This window comes from Balaenoptera acutorostrata, chromosome 11 (genome assembly GCF_949987535.1).
Source record: "Balaenoptera acutorostrata chromosome 11, mBalAcu1.1, whole genome shotgun sequence".
Lineage (NCBI taxonomy): Eukaryota > Metazoa > Chordata > Mammalia > Artiodactyla > Balaenopteridae > Balaenoptera > Balaenoptera acutorostrata.
Genome location: NC_080074.1, coordinates 8,212,976 through 8,225,002, shown reverse-complemented (window position 1 = coordinate 8,225,002; position 12,027 = coordinate 8,212,976). Strand labels below are relative to the sequence as shown.

General features: G+C 39.9%; 1 protein-coding gene across 1 annotated transcript in view; it reads left to right on the top strand.

Moving 5' to 3' along the window:
• XPNPEP3 (X-prolyl aminopeptidase 3) overlaps positions 1-12,027 on the top strand; it is a 61,456-nt gene that overhangs the window by 27,581 nt on the left and 21,848 nt on the right. The gene's annotated exons all lie outside the window — the stretch shown is intronic.

Below are 12,027 nucleotides of genomic sequence, written 5' to 3'. Positions count from 1 at the left end.
TAAGGCTCTCATTTCGAGTGGGCCAACACCAGACATGTTGCCATTGAGTACTAACTGCTTTAGTACAATTAGGAAATAAATTTGGTACCCCCAAAATGGTAATTCCTCCAGGCCTAGATCATATGAGTAGACTTTGGTCTACTCCTAAACAGACTTTGGTTTGAGTTTTCCATAGCACTTCCCATAGCCAACCACAACAAATTCCAAAATTCTCAGGAATGTAGGCCCACTAAGTTTTAACTTTTTCTTTGTCAGTGATCCAAGTGTCCCAAATGTCCCTCCTCCTCTTCATGCCTGTTCACCCACAAGAGAAGGGCAAATAACTATTTTTACACATAATGTTATTATAACAGATGGGATATGTAGTAGATGCCATTCTACTATCACATTGTGGTACCTTTTTTAAACCATCATCACAATTAATGGCTACATAATGTCCATTTAGATTATTATTAATCAGTGTTTTTCAGGTTCAGCCTGTTAAATATGCCCACAGGTTTCTTCCCAACACAGGTCCTCTATAATAGATCCATCCTATGAAATGAGAATCAAAAAAACTAGCTACATTTGTATTGTTTCACATAGTCAAACACAGAGCTCCCATCTCTTCATCCATTTTGAGGACATATATCACTCTGGGAAGTGTGTTTGTTAGGTTGGCTATTGTCTAGCTCTCTTTTTGGCTCTTCAAAAGAGGAAGAGATTTCATCAGAGCCCTTCACCCAAGGGCTTCTGAGTCAAGGCTAAGGGAAATATTATTCTCTTGCTTTAAGCATCTCTTGAGGCACCAAAATTGTTAGATTTTCCCTTTTGTGGCACTCATTTATTGGCTCCCTTTCCCTCAGCAACAACCTTGCCTTTCCATTTATCATTAATTTTAACCCATACCTTTCCCCCCTAAAGTAGAATTTTCTGGTCCAGCCACTGAGCTAGTCCATTCCCAATTACAAGGGGACAGATTGGATAAATACAGAAAAATAGAACTGTACTGTTCCAAGAAGGAGAATTCTTATTAACAATTTGAGCTTCGGTAGGGGCCAGTGGTCTATGTCATTGTCCAGTGCATCTGCCTGGCCTGAGTTCCTCCATGTCCACTCATTTCATGCACCTTTGTTGACATTTCAGGAGATCAAATTAGGCCATCAACTAGTTGATTCCAATCACCTTCAAACCCTGGCATAGGGTTTCTTTGGTGAGCATCAACATGGCCTACTTTGTTTTACCCTCAGAGTTTCCGTAGAGATTTATATAGAGTGGTGGCCCACATGTGGGAATCTTACTCAGTTATTTATGGCCGATTGTTAGACCAATTGCAAGTGCATTGGAGTCAGTATTTACCCAAATAGTGAGGCTTTTATTTGTGTCCAGTTCTTCTATCATGGCTAGGAATACAGCATGTAATTCAGCTCAGTGGACCAACTTGTTCTTTGATAAGGATTTTACCTTCTGCTGGACTCAATATCTGCTTTCCATACCGAATTGCCTTTAGTTCTGAACTACCATCTGTGAACCAGACCAATTGCCTGGCATCCTTGGGCAGTTGGTCAAAAGGAAGGATCTGAGGAAAAAAGCCTCATAAAGATGATGAGTCTGTCCCATGGATCCCTGGTAACATACTCCATGTAGTGCATTTCCATTTCATGATGGAACTCCTTTGGGCATTGCCCTTCTTGTTGGAATGCTTTCTGGCATGAGATAATACTGTAAATGTATATTGGAAACCATTCTACATGAATGCAGGTTGTTGTAGGTTCTCACTGGTGATTGATAATGAGGAAAATGCATTAACCAGATCAATACAGGATACCAGTCTCCTTTAGCTTGTTGTATCAGTTGAATAGTGTGGAGTGTATTGGGGACAGCTGAGTCTGTGCCTACTGTTAGTGACCTGGTTCATTAGCCTTCCTTATTGGCCACTGGGCTAGTACAGTGAATTTATGGACACTAATGTACCTGCATATGACATTTCTTTATTCAGGGCAGTACTGCCTTCCAGGTATCCAATAATGTTTCCAGTTTTCTAGTTGAGTTGGCTTAGGTTAATTCTAAAGGCTCCCACGTTACATGTCCAGTGAGTACTGGATGAAGGGAAGACCCATGTTTTTCTTTTCTTCATATTACCCAGTAGGGGGAGGATTTTCCATTCAAACATTATAGCCATATCAGTTATACATTCAGGTAAGGGAGATACACAGTATATGCTGTTTTATCATATATTCCAACTTTTAACCAGACCTTAATTTTTTTTTTAAGTCTTTATTGAATTTGTTACAGTGTCACTTCTGTTTTATGTTTTGGTTTTTTGGCCACGAGGCATGTGGGATCTTAGTTCCCCAGCCAGGGGTCAAACCCACACCCCCTGCATTGGAAGGCGAAGTCTTAACCACTGGACCGCCAGGGAAGTCCCCAGACCTTCATTTTTATTCCTTTCACAGTAGCATCCCCTTACCCCCTGAATTAATTCTGTCATCCCTAAGGGGCTTATTTTCAGCCCTAAGCAGTACTGCACACTGTGCTCCTGTATCCAGTAGACCTAAAAGAATTTCTTCTCGACCTCCAGTCATTGACTTACACATTTGTAAAAGGTCTTGGGTCCCCTGCCAGGAATTGGGTCAAGAGACCTTGGCCTTCATATCAATCTTCTTCTTCCATTACCGCCTTAATATTGAAAGCCAGTATTTTGGTATCTGATGATAGTGACTCATTGGAATCTTTCTCTTTCTAAAATTCCTCTAAATCAGATTAATTGAGTGTATCTTTCTTGAGATTTTTATATCCTGAGGAGTTTGAGGACAAGCGGTTGCAGGTTCTCCACCTTACTGTAAAATTATCATTGTTTGGCACTCTGTCATTTTCTTCCTTTTCATAGCATTTTTAATTAGCCATATAAAAATGAATTTTGCTCCCTTATTTTCTTTCCATTTGCTACTTTTTATTGTAAAATACATATTACCATTTTAAGTGTACAGTTCAGTGGTATTAAGTATATTCACATTGTTTTGCAACCATTACCATTATCTATTTCCAGAACTCTTTAATCATCCCAAACAGAAACTCTGTAACCTTTAAACAATAACTCCTAATTTCCCCTCACCCCAGCCCCGATAACCTCTAATCTACTATGAATTTGCCTATTCTAAGTAAGAATAGGCAAATATTCTTCTTATATAAGTAGAATCATGCAATATTTCCCCTTTTCTGTCTGACTTGTTTAATTTAGCAGAACGTCTTCAAGATTTATCTGTGTCATATATATATCAGAACTTCATTTCTTTTTGTGACTGAATAATATTCCATTGTATGTATAGCCTGTATCTGTATTTTATTTATCCATTTATCTGTTTATGAATACTTGGGTTGTTTCTACCTTTTGCCCATTGTGAATAGTGCTGCTATGAGCATTGATGTACAAGTATCTGTTTGAGTCCTTGCATTAAATTCTCTTGGATATATGCATCAGAGTGGGATTGCTGGATCATATGGTAATTCTATGTTTAACTTTTTGAGGAACCATGTGGCTTCACCATTTTACATTTCTGCCAGCAATATACGAGGGCTCCAATTTCTCTACATCCTCACCAACACTTGTTTTTAGGTTTTTGGGGGTTTTGTTTGTTTGTTTTGATAATAGCCATCCTAATGGATGTGAAATGTTATCTCATTTTGGTTTTGATTTGCATTTTCCTAGTCACTCATGGTATTGGACATCTTTTTGTGTGCTTATTGGATCTTAGTATATCTTCTTTGGAGAGATGTCTGTTCAGTTCTTTTGCCCTTTTTGTAATTGGGCTGTTTGTCTTTTTGTTTTTGAGTTGTAAGAGTTCTTTACGTAGTATTCTGAATACTATGTAAAGCATCAGATATATGGCTTGCAAATATCTTCTCGCAGTCTGTAGGTTGTCTTTTCACTCTCTTGATAATGCCCTTTGACACACAACAGTTTTTAATTTTGATCAAGTCCAATTTATCTAGTTTTCTTTTTTTGCTTATTTTGTTGTCATATCTAAAAATCCATTGCCAAATTCAAAGCTATAAAGATTCAGCCCTATATTTTCTTCTAAGAGTTTTCTTTAGTTTTAGCTCATAAGGTTAGTTTTTTCATCCATTGTGAGTTAATTTTTGTATGTGTTTCTTAGCAGAAACATAGAGGTGAATCTTCATGACCTTGGATTTAGTAGTGGAGTCCTAGATATGACACCAAAAGCACTAGCAACAACAGCAAAATAGATAAATTGGGCTTCATCAAAATTAAAAACTTTAAAAAAAAATTAAAACCTTTTGTGCATCAAAGAATATTATCAAGAGAGTGAAAAGACAACTTTGGAATGGGAGAAAATATTTGCAAATCCTATATCCGATAAAGATCTAGTATCCAGAATATGTAAAGAACTCTTAACAACTCAACAAAAAAAAGACAAGGGTTCAACTTCATCCCCTTGGTGTCCTCTTTCTTACTGATTTTATTTCTCTTGTAAAGTCCTAAACTCATTATTATCTTTTTATTATCCATATGAGGAAGTTGAGATAAAAAATCTGAAACTACCTGTTTACATCCTCCTGAGATCCAACAGCAAAGTCACATATGAAGCCCCTGCTGGTGAGCATCCTTTATCACAGTGTCTGTTATAAACTTAGTAAGGGGCATTCCATAAGGGTGCTCATTTCCTTCATCATACAGCCAGTGCAATACTGCCTACATCCACAGCATTTCTGCAGCTTCAGTAGGCACCAACCATTTACAAGACAAGGGAGAAGCAGGGCAATTGCCCATCTCTGGATATGTATGGTGGACCCCCCCCTTAATGCATTCTAGTAAGCTAGGGGTTTCTCTGTAGCTACAGTGAGCCCTAATTCCCCTCCACTCAACAGTGTTTAAAGCCAGAGACACTGCTCCTTGATCTAAAATTCTTAGGAACCATTTTTAGTTCATCAGTGTGTTGCATGTAAATCTGAAAAATGGCTCATTTCCTTCACCGAATAACCCCTTCCGTGATTTTTTTTTTGTCCCCCATCAAACAGTTTGCCCTACCTGAATTATCTTAGTTGTAGTGTGTATCACAAGCTTAGTTGGTTCATCAGAAATTACAGTGGCCCAGGTTCCTTTGGTTAGAGCTTTACCTGCCGCTCAAAGTGGGTGAAACTCATCTGAAGAGGATTCTGAACTTTCTCAGATCAATGCTGAAAGCCGCAACCGTATCACTGAATTTTTAACAAGACCACTATCGGTTTGCAATTCCTTTCCAGTCCATTATGCTAGCTGCTAAAGTTCAGGTTCTGTCATTTTCAGATTCCACTGATTTCAAAGCCAGTGCTACTTTAAACCAGTGGTGGCTTGGCAATCATCCAAGCTCGTAGCATTTTTTTTCACCCTTTTTATCAGAATCATTCTTTTTCTTTCAAAATAATGCCTTTACCATATATTAAGAATAATTCAGATATGCTGGAACAACTGGATATCTACAGGCAAAATAATGATCTTGGACCCCTACCTCATACCATATATAAAAATTAACTCAAAATAAATCAAAGACCTAACCTTAAAAGCTAAAACTATATAAAACTTAACAGAAACATAGGGTGAATCTTTATGACCTTGAATTTGGCAATGGATTTTTAGATACGAAATGAAAATAAGCAACAAAAGAAAAACAGGTAAAGTGGACTTGATCAAAATTAAAAACTGTTGTGTGTCAAAGGGCATTATCAAGAGAATAAAAAGACAACCTACAGAGTGGGAGAAAATATTTTCAAGCCATAAATCTGATAATGGTCTGTATTCAGAATACTATGTAAAGAACTCTTGCAACTCAAAAACAAAAACACAAACAGCCCAGTTACAGAGTGGGCAAAAGAGTTGAATAGACATCTCTCTAAAGAAGGTATACAAATGAAAAGATGCTTAATATCATTAGCCACTTAAGAAATGCAAATCAAAATCTAAATGAGATACCACTTCACACCCAATAAGATAGCTTATTAAAAAATAAACGAACAAACAAAATAACAAATGTAGGCGAGGATGTGGAAAAATTGGAACCTTTGCACATTACCAGTGGGAATGTTCAGTCACTGTGGAAAATACTTGGGGGGGGTCCTGAAAAAATTAAACAATTATCATATGATCTGACAGTTCTTCTCAGGGATATACCCAAAAGAATTAAAAACAGGTACTCAAACAAATACTTGTACACAAATGTTCATTGAGACACTATTCAGGATAGCCAAAAGGTGCAAACAACTCACATGTCCATCAGTGGATGAATGGAATAACAAAATATAGTATATATATCAATACATACAGTGGAATACTATTCAGCCATTAAAAGGAATGACATACATTCCACAGCATTGATGAACCTTGAAACCATTATCCTAAGTGAAGCAAGCCAGACACAAAAGATTACATATTGTATGAATCCATTTATATGAAATATCCAGAATATGTAAATCCATAGAGACTAAAAGCAGATTGATGCTTGCCAGGGACTAGGGTGAGGGGGATATGGAAAGTAACTGCTTACTGGGTACGGCATTTTCTTTTGGGGTGATGAAAATGTTTTTGAACTAGATATAAAGGTGATGGCTACACAACATTGTGAACATAGTAAATGCCACTGAATTGTTCACTTTTATTGGTTAATTTTATATAATGTGAATTTCATCTCAGGTTTAAAAAAAGAATGAATGAATTAGATGCCAACTGTACTAACAATGGCAGTTAAACAGGTCAGTTGTTAAAGAAGACTCAGTGACAGTGCTTACAAGTCTACAGTTAGTACAGAAGAAGGGTACAGTATAGCAACAGCATTAATGTAAGAATACCTGTCACACCCAATGGCTGTCTCACAGCCAGGTCCAGAGAAGCTGGGTGCAGACTTCTGTTGTCCTCCCTTAAGACCGGGCATGGTACATTTTCTCTGTGGCTCAGGAACCACAGATGCATGCATAGAACACCTTGGAACCAGGGAGCCCCAGATGGAATCTCAGCTAGGGATTTTTGGGTTTTGGTCACATTAGCATATTCCTGCTATGAAACAGCATAGCCCTTCAGAGGTCCCAGGGAGACCAAGTACAAACCATTAATCTCACTGTTATCAGTACTGACAAGCTGATAACAAAGTGCTTGGAAACTCTTCTCAATGCTGTTAACCAGCATATTTCAGACTTTGACCAGGATCAGTGCTGAGTGGGAACTTTAGCAAAACAGCTCAGGCTAATTCCAGACCTGCTGAAATTAACCTCACAGCAGAATAGCACACAGACATTTGAAGGCTGCTTTCCTGTGTTCTACCTTAGTCTTTCCAAAGTGAAGACTTGTTTTCCTTAATTATTCCTCATTTGTTATATTTTCCCTTATTTTGGTAACCCTCCTCTGTATGTGCTGTAGTTTGTCAGTGTCCTTCAAGGACAGTGTCCAGTGCTCTTGCCACGGCCAGACCAGCAGAGACTACTTATAGCTAATTATAAATGTGATAAGCATATGTCTTTGTCTTCCTGCAAATCACTGATTTTTTAAAAAATTATTTTCTTTTTTTTTTAAAATAAATTTATTTATTTATTTATTTATTTATTTATTTATTTATTTATGGCTGTGTTGGGTCTTTGTTTCTGTGCGAGGGCTTTCTCTAGTTGCGGCAAGCGGGGGCCACTCTTCATCGCAGTGCGTGGGCCTTTCACTGTCGCGGCCCCTCTTGTTGCGGGGCACAGGCTCCAGACGCACAGTCTCAGTAGTTGTGGCTCACGGGCCTAGTTGCTCCGCGGCATGTGGGATCTTCCCAGACCAGGGCTCGAACCCGTGTCCCCTGCATTGGCAGGCAGATTCTCAACCACTGCACCACCAGGGAAGCCCTAAATCACTGATTTTTAAAATAAGGAAGAAAAACTAAGACTAGATCTGTGGGATAATGTTAAGGGCTCCAGAGGAATTGATATCAGTCCAATGATCAGATGTCTTTGAATAAGGTGTAAAATCAGTTTTAAATCTACCTGGGAATATTCTGACCCACACTTCTGTCACTTGTCCACACATAGTTATCCTGAGAGACTATTTTAAGTATTGTCCTAATATTTAGAAGTATTAAGTCTGTGGTATTCCCTTTATCTACCAATTCAGTAATGACAACAGACAGGGAGATGGAATTTGGCCTTATTTTTCTTTCTTTTTTTTTTTTTTTTTTTTTAAGAAATCCAAAGAGGATTTTTTGATTTTTTTTTTTAATTTTCATGTATTTATTTATTTTTTGGCTCATTGGGTCTTCGTTGCTGCGTGCGGGCTTTCTCTAGTTGCAGCGAGCGGGGGCTACTCTTCGTTGCGGTGCGCGGGCTTCTCATTGTGGTGGCTTCTCATTGTGGTGGCTTCTCTTGTTGCAGAGCACAGGCTCTAGGCGCATGGGCTTCAGTAGTTGTGGCTCGCGGGCTCTAGAGCGCAGGCTCAGTAGTCGTGGTGCATGGGCTTAGATGCTCTGTGGCATGTGGGATCTTCCCGGACCAGGGATCGAACCCGCGTCCCCTGCATTGGCAGGCGGATTCTTAACCACTGCACCACCAGGGAAGTCCTGGCCTTATTTTTCTTAATAAACAATTTCTAGCTGTCAGTGATTGTATTCCCTCAGTTTTCCCAATTCTAATCTAGAATGTTTCTGTAAGATTTTTGGATATTTGGGCAAAATAGTTTCCTTAAGAATAGTTATGCTAAGAAAAGCAAAAACAAAAACCCCAAAACAACTAAAAAGAATAGTTATGCTATATTTCTGTGGCTTAGCCCAAACAAAAATTTCCCTTCTTTCGGGGGTCAAGCCAAATATAATTTGTGCCTATGTGATACTAATCAGTTGGACTGTGTGGCACTCTGATTTGGTTTAAAATAAGTAAAGGACCTTGCCATTAAAGTAATGTTTACAGACAGAGAATTGCTAAAATATTTGGGCAGAAGGAAAAGTGGGGTGGGAGTCAGACTTTCTCCAGGTCTGATCTCGCCTGTGGCTGAACGCATATCCTGCCTCCTGGACATCTCTCCCTGAATTTCCTGTAAGTATCTAAACTTGTGCTCTCCCTCCACCAAACCCGACTCTCCTCCTGTATTGTTTCTCATGGTTAATAATATCAATGTTTACCCAACAACCATAGATAGAAATATGGAAATTATCCAGATAATTGCTTCTCCCCAACCCTTATATCTAATTAACTAGTCCACAAGTGCCCTCCTAGGGAGGCAGAATAGTGTAGTAGAGAACAGACCTGGGTTTAAATACCAAGCTGTGTTATTTTGACCTATGCCTAGCACAGTGGGACACCTAGTATCCCTTTGCTGTCTACTTGCTTCCATTACTGCCTGAGTATAACTCTGCCGTGGCAGAGTGATCTTTATAAATCTGATGTCCCTCTCCTACCTAAACAACAGGGTGGCTCCTTGTTGTTTTCAGGATTACATTTCAGCATGCTCATGCAAGGCCTTTCATGGTGTGGCCCCTCCTACCTACCCTTCCAGCCTCATCTCTTCTCGTTCCTCCGTATGTGCTTGACATATGTGCTGACGTATGTGTTCCAGCATATGTGCTGGCCACCCTGAACTCTTTGAGATGGGCCATAGTCCTGTGTCATCCCTCTGCCCTGAGTGCCCTTCCCCTCCTTTCCAAATGGCACAGTCTCCTTATTCTGACATCACCCCTGTAGGGACACACACACAAAACCTTTATGAAATCATTTGTGAAATGCTTCTTCTCTCCACTCTCCCTTCTCCATAAACTATACAGTATCTATTCGTGATGTACTCTGATTATGAGATGCACAGGGTGAAATGCAAAGAAAACCCATTTTACATTTTTAAAGGGTCAGAACACAAACATTTAAATAGCACCTAGTGGGACTTCCCTGGTGGCGTAGTGGTTAGGAATCCGCCTGCCAACGCAGGGGACACGGGTTTGATCCCTGGTCTGGGAAGATCCCACATGCCGCGGAGCAACTAAGCCCATGCGCCACAACTACTGAGCTTGCACTCTAAAGCCCATGAGCCACAACTACTGAGCCCTCACGCTGCAACTACTGAAGCCTGCACACCTAGAGCCTGTGCTCCGCAACAAGAGAAGCCACCGCAATGAGAAGCCCGCGCACCGCAACAAAGAGTAGCCCCCGCTCGCCGCAACTAGAGAAAGCCCGCGCGCAGCAACGAAGACCCAGCGCAACCAGAAAATAAATAAAATTTTAAAAAATAGTAAACACATAAATAAAACAAAGTTTAAAAAAAAATAATAAATAGCACCTAGTGAGGTAAGAGAGTTAAGTGTTAGTTGGGAGTGTGGGCTACATTGTGACAAGACAACCTAATAAGTGGCAGTCATAAAGTTTGCCCCTTGGTCTTTACAGAAGAGGTATCACACACATAGTGAGGATAGGTGGCATGAACCACATACCATATATACCTGGAATCATCTGTGAAGAAATGGATTCATAGGAAGCACACTGATTACAAAAAGAAGTAAAGCAAAATCAGGCATTTGACCACCTACGAAGCAAAAGGAAGTTTTCTATCTTGTTTAGTCTGCATAGCAGTGTAAAAGAACCATGACTTCAAAAATTCTCTGTACTATTCATTAACAGTTTGAAAGGAAATAAACAAAAAGACAAATCCCTCGTTTAAGTGTATGAGCCTGAAGACTTCCCTGGTGGGTCCAGTGGGTAAGACTCCGTGTTCCCACTGCAGGGGGCCCGGGTTAGATCCCTGGTCGGGGAACTAGATCCTGCATGCATGCCTCAACAAAGATCCCACGTGCCTCAACTAAGACCTAGCACAGCCAAAATAAATAAATAAAATAATAAATAAATATTTTTCTAAAAAAAAGTGTATGAGCCTCAGTAGAGCTACCATACTTTTCCTTTTTTCTGTTGTGTTTTTTTATTTTCTTTCCTTTTGGCCACACCTCGTGGCTTGCAGGATGGGATCTTAGTTCCCCTGTCTCCAACCAGGGATTGAACCCATGCCCCCTGCAGTGGAAACTCGGAGCCCTAGCCACTGGACCACCTAATTAGTCCCTAACTAGTTTTAATTGCTAATTCATTCAGCAGATACTTATTTTAAGTACCTCCTGTGGTGGCAGGCACTGCTTTAGGTTCTAAGGATACAGTGGTGAGCAAAACAGACTGTCCCTGTGTCCCTATCCTCAGTCTACATACATTACTGAGGAGAGACAGTAAACAAATATATGATATATAGTCAGCTGGAATTAAATACTGTGAGGAAAAATGAAGCAATGGAGGGGGATAAAGTGTGATGGAAAATGCTAATTTAGGTAGGGTGGTTAGGAAAGGTCTCTCTGAGGATGAGACATCTGAAGAAAGATCAGAATGAGAAAAGGCAGCAGGCCATGCAGATATTCCCATTACATCCCACTTGCTTTTCCTCTCTTGGGCTTTATGATGATGTTACCTTGTATTAAGAAGTGTTACTGGCTTCCCTGGTGGCGCAGTGGTTGAGAACCTGCCTGCCAACGCAGGGGACACGGGTTCGAGCCCTGGTCTGGGAAGATCCCACATGCCGCGGAGCAACTAGGCCCGTGAGCCACAACTACTGAGCCTGCGCATCTGGAGCCTGTGCTCCGCAACAAGAGAGGCCACGATAGTGAGAGGCCCCGCGCACCACGATGAAGAGTGGCCCCCACTTGCCGCAACTGGAGAAAACCCTCGCACAGAAACGAAGACCCAACTCAGCCATAAATAAATAAATAAATAAGCAAATATGGTTAAGAAAAATATATTTAAAAAAAAGCAATAAATTGTAGTATTCTTTTAAAAAAAAAAAGTGTTATTAAAAACATTTCTTCTTCAATTCATTACTTCATTTAACAACTTGAGAGAAATTCCTTTCTAGTTGTAGTATCATATAATCATATTCCTGTGCAACTGGTTTGTTTTTATCCCACAGACATTGGAAATTATATAGCCAACAGAGTTTCCCTTTTCACATTGACTGCTAGAAAACTCAGAGATTAATTTGTGGCCTGTCCATATTAGCCATAGTAGTTGTGAAGGTCA